Source organism: Prionailurus bengalensis, chromosome F2 (assembly GCF_016509475.1).
Source record: "Prionailurus bengalensis isolate Pbe53 chromosome F2, Fcat_Pben_1.1_paternal_pri, whole genome shotgun sequence".
NCBI classification, from domain to species: Eukaryota; Metazoa; Chordata; class Mammalia; order Carnivora; family Felidae; genus Prionailurus; species Prionailurus bengalensis.
The window spans coordinates 27,041,888-27,052,178 of NC_057353.1; the positions used below are offsets into that span (position 1 = coordinate 27,041,888).

The window sequence follows — 10,291 nt, forward strand, 5'->3', positions numbered from 1 at the left end:
TTTGCTACAAGCTAGCTATGTACCTGCCAAAGTTATAGAAGCCTTGGGTTGCATATCAAAAATAAAAGTTTAATATGGTCATACCTGCTGCAAAAACTACTACTATGAAAACAAGTGGCATAACTGCTGTTAAAATATTTCAGAACAGGCAGTACGACAAAATATTACTTCTAATTGTCCACATTAGGCTTAAATTATAGTCCATCACTATTACATATTACTATTATTTTCAAAGTACACTCAATTATTAACTGCCTAGGACTTTTAAAACAGACTAAAACTTTCTTTTGATAGCGAAATAAGTTAAGAAAAGAAGGGCTATTCCAAATAGATATCAGGTTATCAATTTACCATTTTTTCTTCCTTTATTATAATTAGAGGAATTTGTTCTAAATTGGAATGGATTATAAGGCTATTCCACAAATATATGAAAATTCCAAATTTTGGCCCAGAACTATAGGTCATGAGATAAGATACAATTCAGGTTCAGTGTCTTTGGAGGGATTCCACATAAAGGGAGTAAAAGCAGAATGGGGTGGGGAGGGTAGTAATTTAAATTGAAACTGTTTCAAGGATAATATTATATCACATTCTATTAGAAAATAATAGCAAGAATGGTCCCTGGGCACTAAAATTTAATTGGGCCTGCTCTAATAATACGGGGTGTGGAAAATACACTTTAAAACTGACCTGAGTTGTTTGCTGTGGTTTTCAATGAAGAGTTTCCTTTATCTTATTGCAACAAATTTATCTTCTAGGGATATCACAGGAAAGAAATAGGCAACTCTTCAAACAAGATAAATAGAAACTTTTTAATGAAAACTTCTGTATCTCAGGTTTATAACAATACCCATTCATTTGTACATGTGACATCATAGCTCATGAAAAAGGACTTCAGGCAGGAGAGCCATATTCTCTTAGATAATAAATAAAAAATGTGCTGATATCCAGACTGGGAGTAACCCTCTTGACCAGAGCAGAATTGCTCCTGTATTAGCTCTATACTAACTCACAGAATGCAAATAATAAGGAATACAACCTGGTTAATTAGCTGGAATTAGATGCAGCTCAAGTGACGGAAATCCAAAATGAAAGTAGATAAAATAAAGCCACTTGTTTCATTCTTTCACATAAGCAAAATCTGGGGAATTGAGTGCTCTCATGTGTTCCAAGATTAAAAGGAATCTAGATATTATGTCATCAACATGTAGCTTTTACCTCATTGTCCAAGAAGACTCTTCAAACTCCAACATCCCAAATTCACATTCCAACTGGAGGCAAAGTTGAATGATAAGAAATTGTGCATCATTGAGGATAAAAATAGAAGGTACTGATATATACTCCCAAGACACAAAGAATAAACATTTTTGTTTTCCTTACATTCATCAATCCAGGTTAATTTAGCTGGCTGCTCTTCACTTCTGTGTCCACTAAGGAACATGGATTCCTTCTTCCTTTCTTCTTCTTCATCATTCCTAGTTTTAGTTTATACAGCTGAACCTGGAACATAGACATGTCCACCTTGAAACTCACGTGAAGGGGAAAAAGTAGAACACATGAACAATTTTTCAAGTCCTACATCTAGAAGTGACACATATTAATCATTTTACTCATCTTTTGTTGGCAAGAATATCATTATATGGGTACACTTAGAAGTGGGGGGCGCCTGGGTGGCTCAGTCAGTTGAGCATCTGACTCTTGATTTCGGCTCAGGTTATGATCCCAGGGTCATGGGATCACGCCCCACAAAGGGCTCCAGGGTGAGCATGGAGACTACTTATGATTCTCTCTCTCCCTCTTCCCCTCCCCTCTCTCACATACGTGTTTTCTTTATCTCTCTAAAACAAAACAAAACAAAATACAAACAAACAAAAAAGAAGTGATTAAGGGAGGGTAAGGCAGTATCGGCCTGAGCATCTACCTCCCAGCTACAAATTTATTATTATGGAAAAATAAAAAACAAATTTTACTTTTTATTTAGAAGTCTGCTCTATTCAAAATGGTCTATACATTCCTTTTCAAGTCACATATAACTGACACACACCAAACTTTCACTTTCTGGAACATAGTTGTATTTCTAGAAAGAAATACTAAGGAACACATTATTTGAAACTTAAGACTTTAAAAAAAGAGGACAAAGAGTTATGAGATGAGATAGGCATTATTGTGATTAGTGCATGAGGAAAAAGCAACTTCCATAAGGATGACATTAGGAATGACAAATGAAGAAATGATATAGAGAAGGGTGAGGTAAGTGAGTTGTAGCAGAGTCAGAGATGTGGCCTGGGACAAAATCATGAGGATCTTTGAGGCCACACTGAGGATGTCACATTTTATTCTGAGATGCGAAGCCCTGAGATGACCCTGAGCACAGAAGTTACTGATTTTTCTTTTGTCACAATAGGGCTAATCTAGCTGCAAAGTGACTAGTTAGGAGGATATTACAGTAGTCCAGAAGAGGAAGGATGATGTTGGCCTTGCGATGTGGTCAGATACTGGACAAAGTCTGCTGACGGTTTGGATGCGGTGGGCAAAACAATAAAAGAAATCTCAAGTACTTTGAAGCTACTGGTAGAATGGATGGAGGCACTATGGACTGGCAAGGGAAACTGGCAAAGGATAAGCAGTGGAGAGGAAACCAGGAGTTATATTTGGAACATGTTAAGTCTGAGTTGTAGGGGCGCCTGGGTGGCTCAGTCGGTTAAGCATCCGACTTCGGCTCAGGTCATGATCTCACGGTCCGTGAGTTCGAGCCCCGCATCGGGCTCTGTGCTGACAGCTCAGAGCCTGGAGCCTGTTTCCGATTCTGTGTCTCCCTCTCTCTCTGCCCCTCCCCTGTTCATGCTGTCTCTCTCTGTCTCAAAAATAAATAAACGTTAAAAAAAAATTAAAAAAAAAAAGTCTGACTTGTAGATTTCTATCTGTGTTAACTTGAGCAAGTAACTATATCCCACATTTCTTACCTATAATTTGAGAATAATAATATTATCAACTTCATGGAGCTATTATGAGGACTAAATTAGTTAAGACACGTAAACCTTTAGAATAGTGACTACAACATAATAATGGCACAATAGGGCTAAACAACAGAAAAATATAAATGCCAAAGAGAGATCATTGGGAGGGAATTTGGGCATATGAGTCTAGATTCAGACAGGCAGTCTTGGGCTAAGGGTAGAAATGTGAGGGCTCTAGCATCTGGGTGGTATTTAAAGCTCTAGGAGTGAGGGAGATGACTTAGGAATTTAGTGTAGATAGAAAACTAAGGAGCTCAGATGCTTAGATTGAGAAATCAATCCAGCATTTGGAAGTGGAATTAAGAAACCTGGAAAAGAAAACTAAAAAGAAGTAACCAGTGAGGGCATAGGAGATCCCAGTGAATAGGATGTAAGACTTTGTGTTTCCAACTTGACATACAGTGGGCCCAAAGGACCAAGACTAAATTAATAAATGGAATAAAGTGATATTTTCTTAGTGTAGTGCTGAAGTTAAAGGGACTGGTATTACACAGACATAATTGGCTGTAACTGAACACATATTGACAAAATGTGACTCCACCCCTTATTTCACATTGCCTCAGAAGCATTTGTTTAAAAATGTACCTTAAAATTTGTTCAGAAATGTATATCGAGACTACATTTTTATAGTATCCAAAAGTCATCATGACATATGTTCACATATAGTGTTCTAGCACCACCATATTCTATAACGTCAAAGATCACCAGAGAGGTTTCTCTCTAACACATTCAGCTCTACTTCATGATCTTTCTTTTATTGTATTTAACCTTATTATTAGAAGCTCATTCCAATAATAGAGAAGGGAGAAGCAAGATTAAATATATTTATATCTGTTTTGGTCTTCTTACCTTGCCATTGCATACCTTGCAATCATTCTGGGATTCAGAACCTCTTGAATATTTAGTTCAAGGAAAAACTGAAAGCCATTATTTTTCAAAATAAAAAATAGTTTGGGTTTTGATTTGAAGCGAAGTGTGCAGGTTAAGTTATAGCCTATCAAATCAGTTTTCTCAATATCAGGTGTTGTGCTTTAGAGGTAACAGCCATGTAGTCTAAACAATTTTACATTTTCTTGGCAAAACATTTATGTCATATCATGGTAGCTTAAAGGGTCTGAGTCCAAAATGGAATGGACTAGAATTAACTAGTAACCTAGGCATGATTGGGAAATGTTATTTTCCTTCAGAAGGGCAAGAATTCAATTTAATTTTCTAGAAAAGGTAATTTAGAAGTAATACTGCAGTATCTATGTTCATGCAAATGTAAGCAAACCAAACACATGCATGACACATGCACACACACACACACACACATACACACTTTTAACATATTTCTAAAAGGTGAACGAGGACAGGAAAGGACACTGTAAGAAACAGTAAGATCAGACCAGTGACATTTAATTTCCAATAGCACATTGCCAGAGATAGAACATAAGGATAAATATTTAAGTTACATGTAATGTTATAGACCAAGAGCTCTGTTTCTCTAATCAAAACTAGTACAGGGATCTGCCAGTTGCTCAACCTCATGACCTAAGGTGATAGAAGATTCATAGCAAACTAAAACCAGCTGGATAGATGTGTAGAGTACACACAGCTGACTCCAAATCCTTGAATGGATGTACAAACACAAATATGCATGTGTACACTGTGCGTCTGCTTCCTGTCAACTGCCCTCATTAGGTGGGATAAAGGCTCAGGCACACGTTTAATATAATTGCTAGTAAATATGGTAACTAGTTTCTTCTACTAAAGTTACAAAATTCTTTGAATTTTATATCAGGGACTAAATTTGTAATGGAAGATGATGTTTGATGGTGTTTAAATGCAGAGTATGTCACTTTATAAAGCATAGGCCTCTTTTAAGTTATTTTTTTTTAACTTCTTGACATGTGTCACAATTTGGAATTCTGCTCTCATGGGATAAATGCCAGATTACATGGTGTAGTATTTTTATCCTCTGTACTTTCGCTGTAGAAGCATACAACATCAAAGGAGAGGCACATCACTCACATCAGCAGAAAATGGAATAGGACTATAATATGCTGGCTTTGATCTTGCCTTCTCATAATTATCTTGGCTGCATGCATGCATTGAGAGTAAGATTTGAATTAATAAGGCCAAGAAATCTTAGAAAATGTAAGAGGTATCCCTGAATATAAACCTCACCTATCTTCAACATGATAGATTGCAGTGAAGTCTACCCAGTTGTGAGTCGTTAATTTAAAGCATTAATCGTGAAATGCTATTTTCTCTTAAAACTTGTCACTGCTATATTTAAGACAGCAGCGCTAGCAATTAAGACATAATCACTTTTAAGTTCAACTCACCTCTAATAAAGAATATTTACCTAACGTTCATCTGGTTTCATGTGGGTTTTCACACCACAGGACCTAGGGTAAAAATCATTAAATGTCTTTTTTTTTTTTACGTCATCATTGCAGTTCAGTCCACTCATTACAAATTACTAGAATATTGCCTCAGGAAAGATATTGCTTTTGATATGGAAAGCAAATCAAATCATCAACATCTACATAGGATCTATAGACAGAGTATGGGGATATTATATTCTGAGCTAGTCTCTTCATTTTCCTATTTGCTTGTTTACCAGTGTCGATTGTCATATTGGCTGAGAGGATTCTATCTTCCCCTACATGAGTAAAAATTACCCTGTGTATTGGAGGTTAATAAGGTGGCTATGTTTCAGAAACATCAAAGGCCAACACACTCTAGAGATTAGAGAGAATTCGGCAGCAAAATATTTCTGCAATATGTGAGGATTCAATTCCCTTTGTACCTGATTAGCTACCACACATGAGAGGCGTAGCCCTCTGTCGACACTAAATAGTAGGTGTTTCACTCACATAAAGATGTCTCACAAGACATTGTGTACTGTCCTAACTGGAGACTGCTTCACCTACAGTAATTTCAAGATTATTCTTATAAACTTGTTAACGAATCTGTACCTGAAATAAATTAGAACCAAGGTATTCCATTTTTATGCACTAAATGCAAGTTAAATGCACATGAATAGAGCCATCAGATTGAATAATATGGAAGTCAGTCTCAGTTCCCCTCAAAACCTTATACCAAAAGAAAAGAAAAAAAAAAAGATGTTCTAAATCTTAGAAAGCAGGGTTAGAAGCCATTTGTGTAGCAAACTGACAAAAGAACAAATTTCTCTGAAGAAACGTTTCCTCTCAGGATTTAAAATAGCTCCTGATTCTCTCTAATGACCCAAACTCATTTTGTAATAAATTAGGGTTGAGAAATAAAGAATTTCCTTCCAAGAAAACAGCAGCCACAACTTTCATATTTTTTTCAGTGTTGTGAATTCTAGTTTGTGGTATAAACAGTAATAAAAGCATTTGCTTCCTAAAAGTGGGTGTTCGATTCTATCTAGTGACTTTCCGAGAGAGCTAAATATACAGGATACTCTTTCACTGATGCTCCTATATACTAGGCCGGGAAAGCTGAAAATAGAAAGCATTGCAGAGTTGTGATAAGGAATGATACATATTCTTGTCTCCCATTGCAGACTTCCCATATCCCTGGTTTGTGCTTTGACGTGGTGTGTTTGCCTCTGTTTGGTTATCTGTAGAGTGGGCTAGGAGCCAAATAAGAATTCAATTACAGTGGAAAGGGAAGCTTTGTTTGTACCCCACCTCCTGAAGTGCTGACAAGCAAGAAACCAATCATTCTCCTAAGTATGTGCTAGCTTCCCATGGAGGTTTTATTTTTCACTCTGGGTAAAATGAGAAATGTTGAAAGTTTACAGACCAACAATTAGCTAACCCAAAGTAAGCATCTAGTCTTTAGTAACAGGAAAGCATCTTAAAGGAGAGGTCGATCTTGTCACCACTGGAGTTAAAACGCTGGAGGAATTTGCTAATTTAGGGGAGAAAAAGGCATGTGAGCAGGTGTACCACCACAATCAGAAATATTCTTAAAACAAAAGAAACAGCACAAGTGTCATTAGGTAGGCTATCTATATCCAAAGAAGGAGTAAGCCTCAGCAATCAGAGTTGGCCTCTTGTTGCAAAATTCATATGGTCTCAGTAGCTTGCGGCCCTGCCAACCAAAATTCTAAAAACTGTTTTTTTTTTCCCCCTCTCCCACATCGCCCAAGTTCCTTGCAGTCTTAAGTGTTGGAGAAAAGGTCACCAGAGTTAAAGCAGTGGCTGGGAGGACTTCCCATATAAGCAAAGCCCATTCCCAGTGGCTGTTACATGTTCATTTTTCCAGCTGAATGAAATCCAACAAGAGCAGGCTTGGATTCAGGCTCACATCAGTCCAGTTCCTTCAGTGGGGCCTGGATATTAAAGTAGGGGTGATTTAGGGAGCTGTGTGTGTCGGCATCCATCAGCCAAGAAGTGCAAAATACTGCTCAGATCTGGGAAGCCCTTCAGCTTGGCCGCGTGCTCTCACCACTGCCTAAGAGTATTTGAGCACAAGATTTCTTTCCTTGTGCATTGAATGATTGTGGTGCACTCTTCGAACAGAAGGAAATATAAGACATCCAGAGTGGTTTAAGAACACCAAAGCTTCCTTCTCTGGTTTTTACTTGGACATAAAGTATATTTAAAATGCCTAAAGTTATTTTATACCAGAAATGTACAGATTCCAATATCAGCACCAGATATAAAAGTAAATTATTTCAGTAATAGAACGTTGTGGTGCAAAAACTCCTCGACAAACAACAGCTCCTTCATGATCTCTAAGCCTATCAATTACATTTTATTATTTCTCTGAATTGTGGCATTGAAAAAATTTTAGTGTTAGGTTGTTTATAGCACTTGCATATTTCTTCAGAATGCCTAAAACAAAGAGACTTTCCTGCAAATGACAGACTGTAATTTCCATATTTCAACAAATCTCTTTCATTTCCTAAATAAACAACAGAAATTTCTATCTGAGGTCCCTGTGACCTGATGACTCAGCCAGTAATTCAAACTCCTAGTGCCTCATGCAAGCAACATTTTGGAGAACTGTGGATTTAAGGGTTGTGCTGGAAAAAACAGCCATTTCAGAAAGACAGTGGGTGAATTTTCATTCCCATTAAAAGTATTCCCATATAGGGCTGATATTTGACTCACTTGTTTTCTGTCAATAATTTCAGGAGAGACAGAACTGATTAGAAGCTTCAACTCCAGTATTTACATCTCTGAATTTGCCCATACATTTCACTTAAAATATAGACACCAGGGACATTCTATTCTGAGCTATGTAAGGGGAAGGGTGTGTTACTGTTTTATTATTGTTGCCAACCACATGGCATAATTTCACAGGTGTGATTATTACCCTGATCCCAGGCTTTTCTATTGAATTAAATATTGCAGATTTCTGTTCCCACACCAGCTAAGGTAATTTTTTTTTTGTAATTTTACCAATAATACAGCCTATCAAAATAATTAAACATAAATTCAAGGTAAAAAGAGATTGTGATTTTTTTAAAATGTTGAATCCTGACCTAAAGTGAAAAATGTTAATAAATACAAAAACATTGTTGCCTCTCAAACTGTCAGGATTATGCTACTAAAAGATGCATGATAGTCGTATTAAAGTCTCAAGACATTTGTGACTTTATAAAAAAATAGAACTAGAAAGGTTGAGATCAGGAATATATATGCATGAAAACTACATACAAGTATTTTATGTTTCTTAAATGAAAACAGGGAATAGTAAACTAAACAAAGAGAAGAGCTATGAGGAGTTATGCACTTTGAAATATCTACAATTAATTGTTATTTGCTAAACATTGGAAAATTTTTCAGGAATTTTTTTCTACAGAATTTAAGTAGAAATCCTTATAAATCTGCTCCGGTTAGTGTCTTATCTGGCAGGCTATGTGCATAATGCCAAAATGCTTCATTTACCTCATTACCTGGGATACACAGAGGTTTGTATCCTGCCTCTTTGGGCCTAATATAGTTTTTGAGAAACACCAAGTAACTAAAATATTTGATGTGAAGTAAAGGCTTTAGGTGATCCTTAGTTAACGTCTACAACTCAATAGGTATTTCTCAAACACCCTCAAGAGACACTAGCTTTACTTGTGATATCTTTTGCCACAACAGTCATGGACCCTCTAACTGACTGCTAGCTCATTCTATCTGAAGTCAGAATCAGTCCAAAAGCAAGGTTCTCTCTTTTTCTTCTCTGCCTCACACCTTGCATCTAGTATAGTTGACACTTAATAAGTAAAGTACATAATTAGAAAGAATACAGAAAGATCACTTTATGTAAACAACGTAAATGTATTAAGCAAAAATAAAAGTTTTTCAACCAGTATGGATGCAATGGTGCAGTCAATAAACACAGTTAAGCAGTCAAAAAATAATAATACACACTTTCCATTTCTCTTGTATCTCAGTGTAGAAAATACTAATATGGACTTACCTATAATGGTCAACCATACTTGTAAATGTCTCCATTCCATGCTTTTGAATTCTTACACAGACTATAAGTACTACAGATTCTCTAATGGATCTGGTTATCCACAAAGACTGAGAATATTTTTGTTAGAAAACCCTCAACTTGGGGGCATCTGAGTGGCTTCGTAAGTTAAGCGCCTGACTCTCAATTTTGGCTCAGGTCATGATCTTGTGGTTCTGGGGATGGAGCCCTCATCAGGCTCTGCACTGACAGCATGGAGCCTGCTTGAGATTTTCTCTCCTTCTCTCTCTGCCCCTCTCCTGCTCTTGCACTGGCTCTCTCTCTCTCTCTCTCTCTTTGAAAATAAATAAACTTAAAAAAATAAAGAAAAGAAAACCCTCAACTTGGCCTGAAACTTGATGTCAGGCTGTGGCAAGGTTGTAGAAGCAAATGCTGTCTTCTTAATCTGAGTACTCTTTACTTTCTCTGCAAGTAAACCAGCAAGTAATTCCTAAGGAATTTTGGTAACATTTGCCTTGATTCGGCAATGTCTTTTGTTTGGGGTGTGGGGAGCAATTTCTAAATGACCTCAATTTTTTTCAGATCATATGCTTATCATTCCTGGTCGTCTTTGTAAAGCAGATCATATATGTTCCTGTGAGTCCTTTCAGATTTCAATTGCTCATTTACATATGCTCTGAGATCTATAATCTTACCAAGTCTATTGCTATTCAGTTCACAAAATATTGTTTCAGATAGAAACACTTGACCTCTAAGAAGAGTCAGTGAAAAAGATGAATGTTGTATTTGACCTTACAGTGCTTAGTGTCTAGTGAGAAACACAGAAAAGTAAACAAAAAAATCAAAACACACTATGATAAAGTCTATGTTAGGTATAA

The 10,291-nt window shown here is 36.7% G+C and overlaps 1 long non-coding RNA gene across 1 annotated transcript; it reads right to left on the minus strand.

The window, feature by feature from the left end:
• Nucleotides 1–787: 787 nt before the first annotated feature.
• LOC122496069 lies at nucleotides 788–9,627 on the minus strand. The gene is made up of 2 exons (XR_006300668.1): nucleotides 9,417–9,627; nucleotides 788–1,500 (listed from the first exon to the last, which is right to left on the minus strand). It is a non-coding gene; the product is annotated as an uncharacterized LOC122496069 (long non-coding RNA).
• Nucleotides 9,628–10,291: the final 664 nt, after the last annotated feature.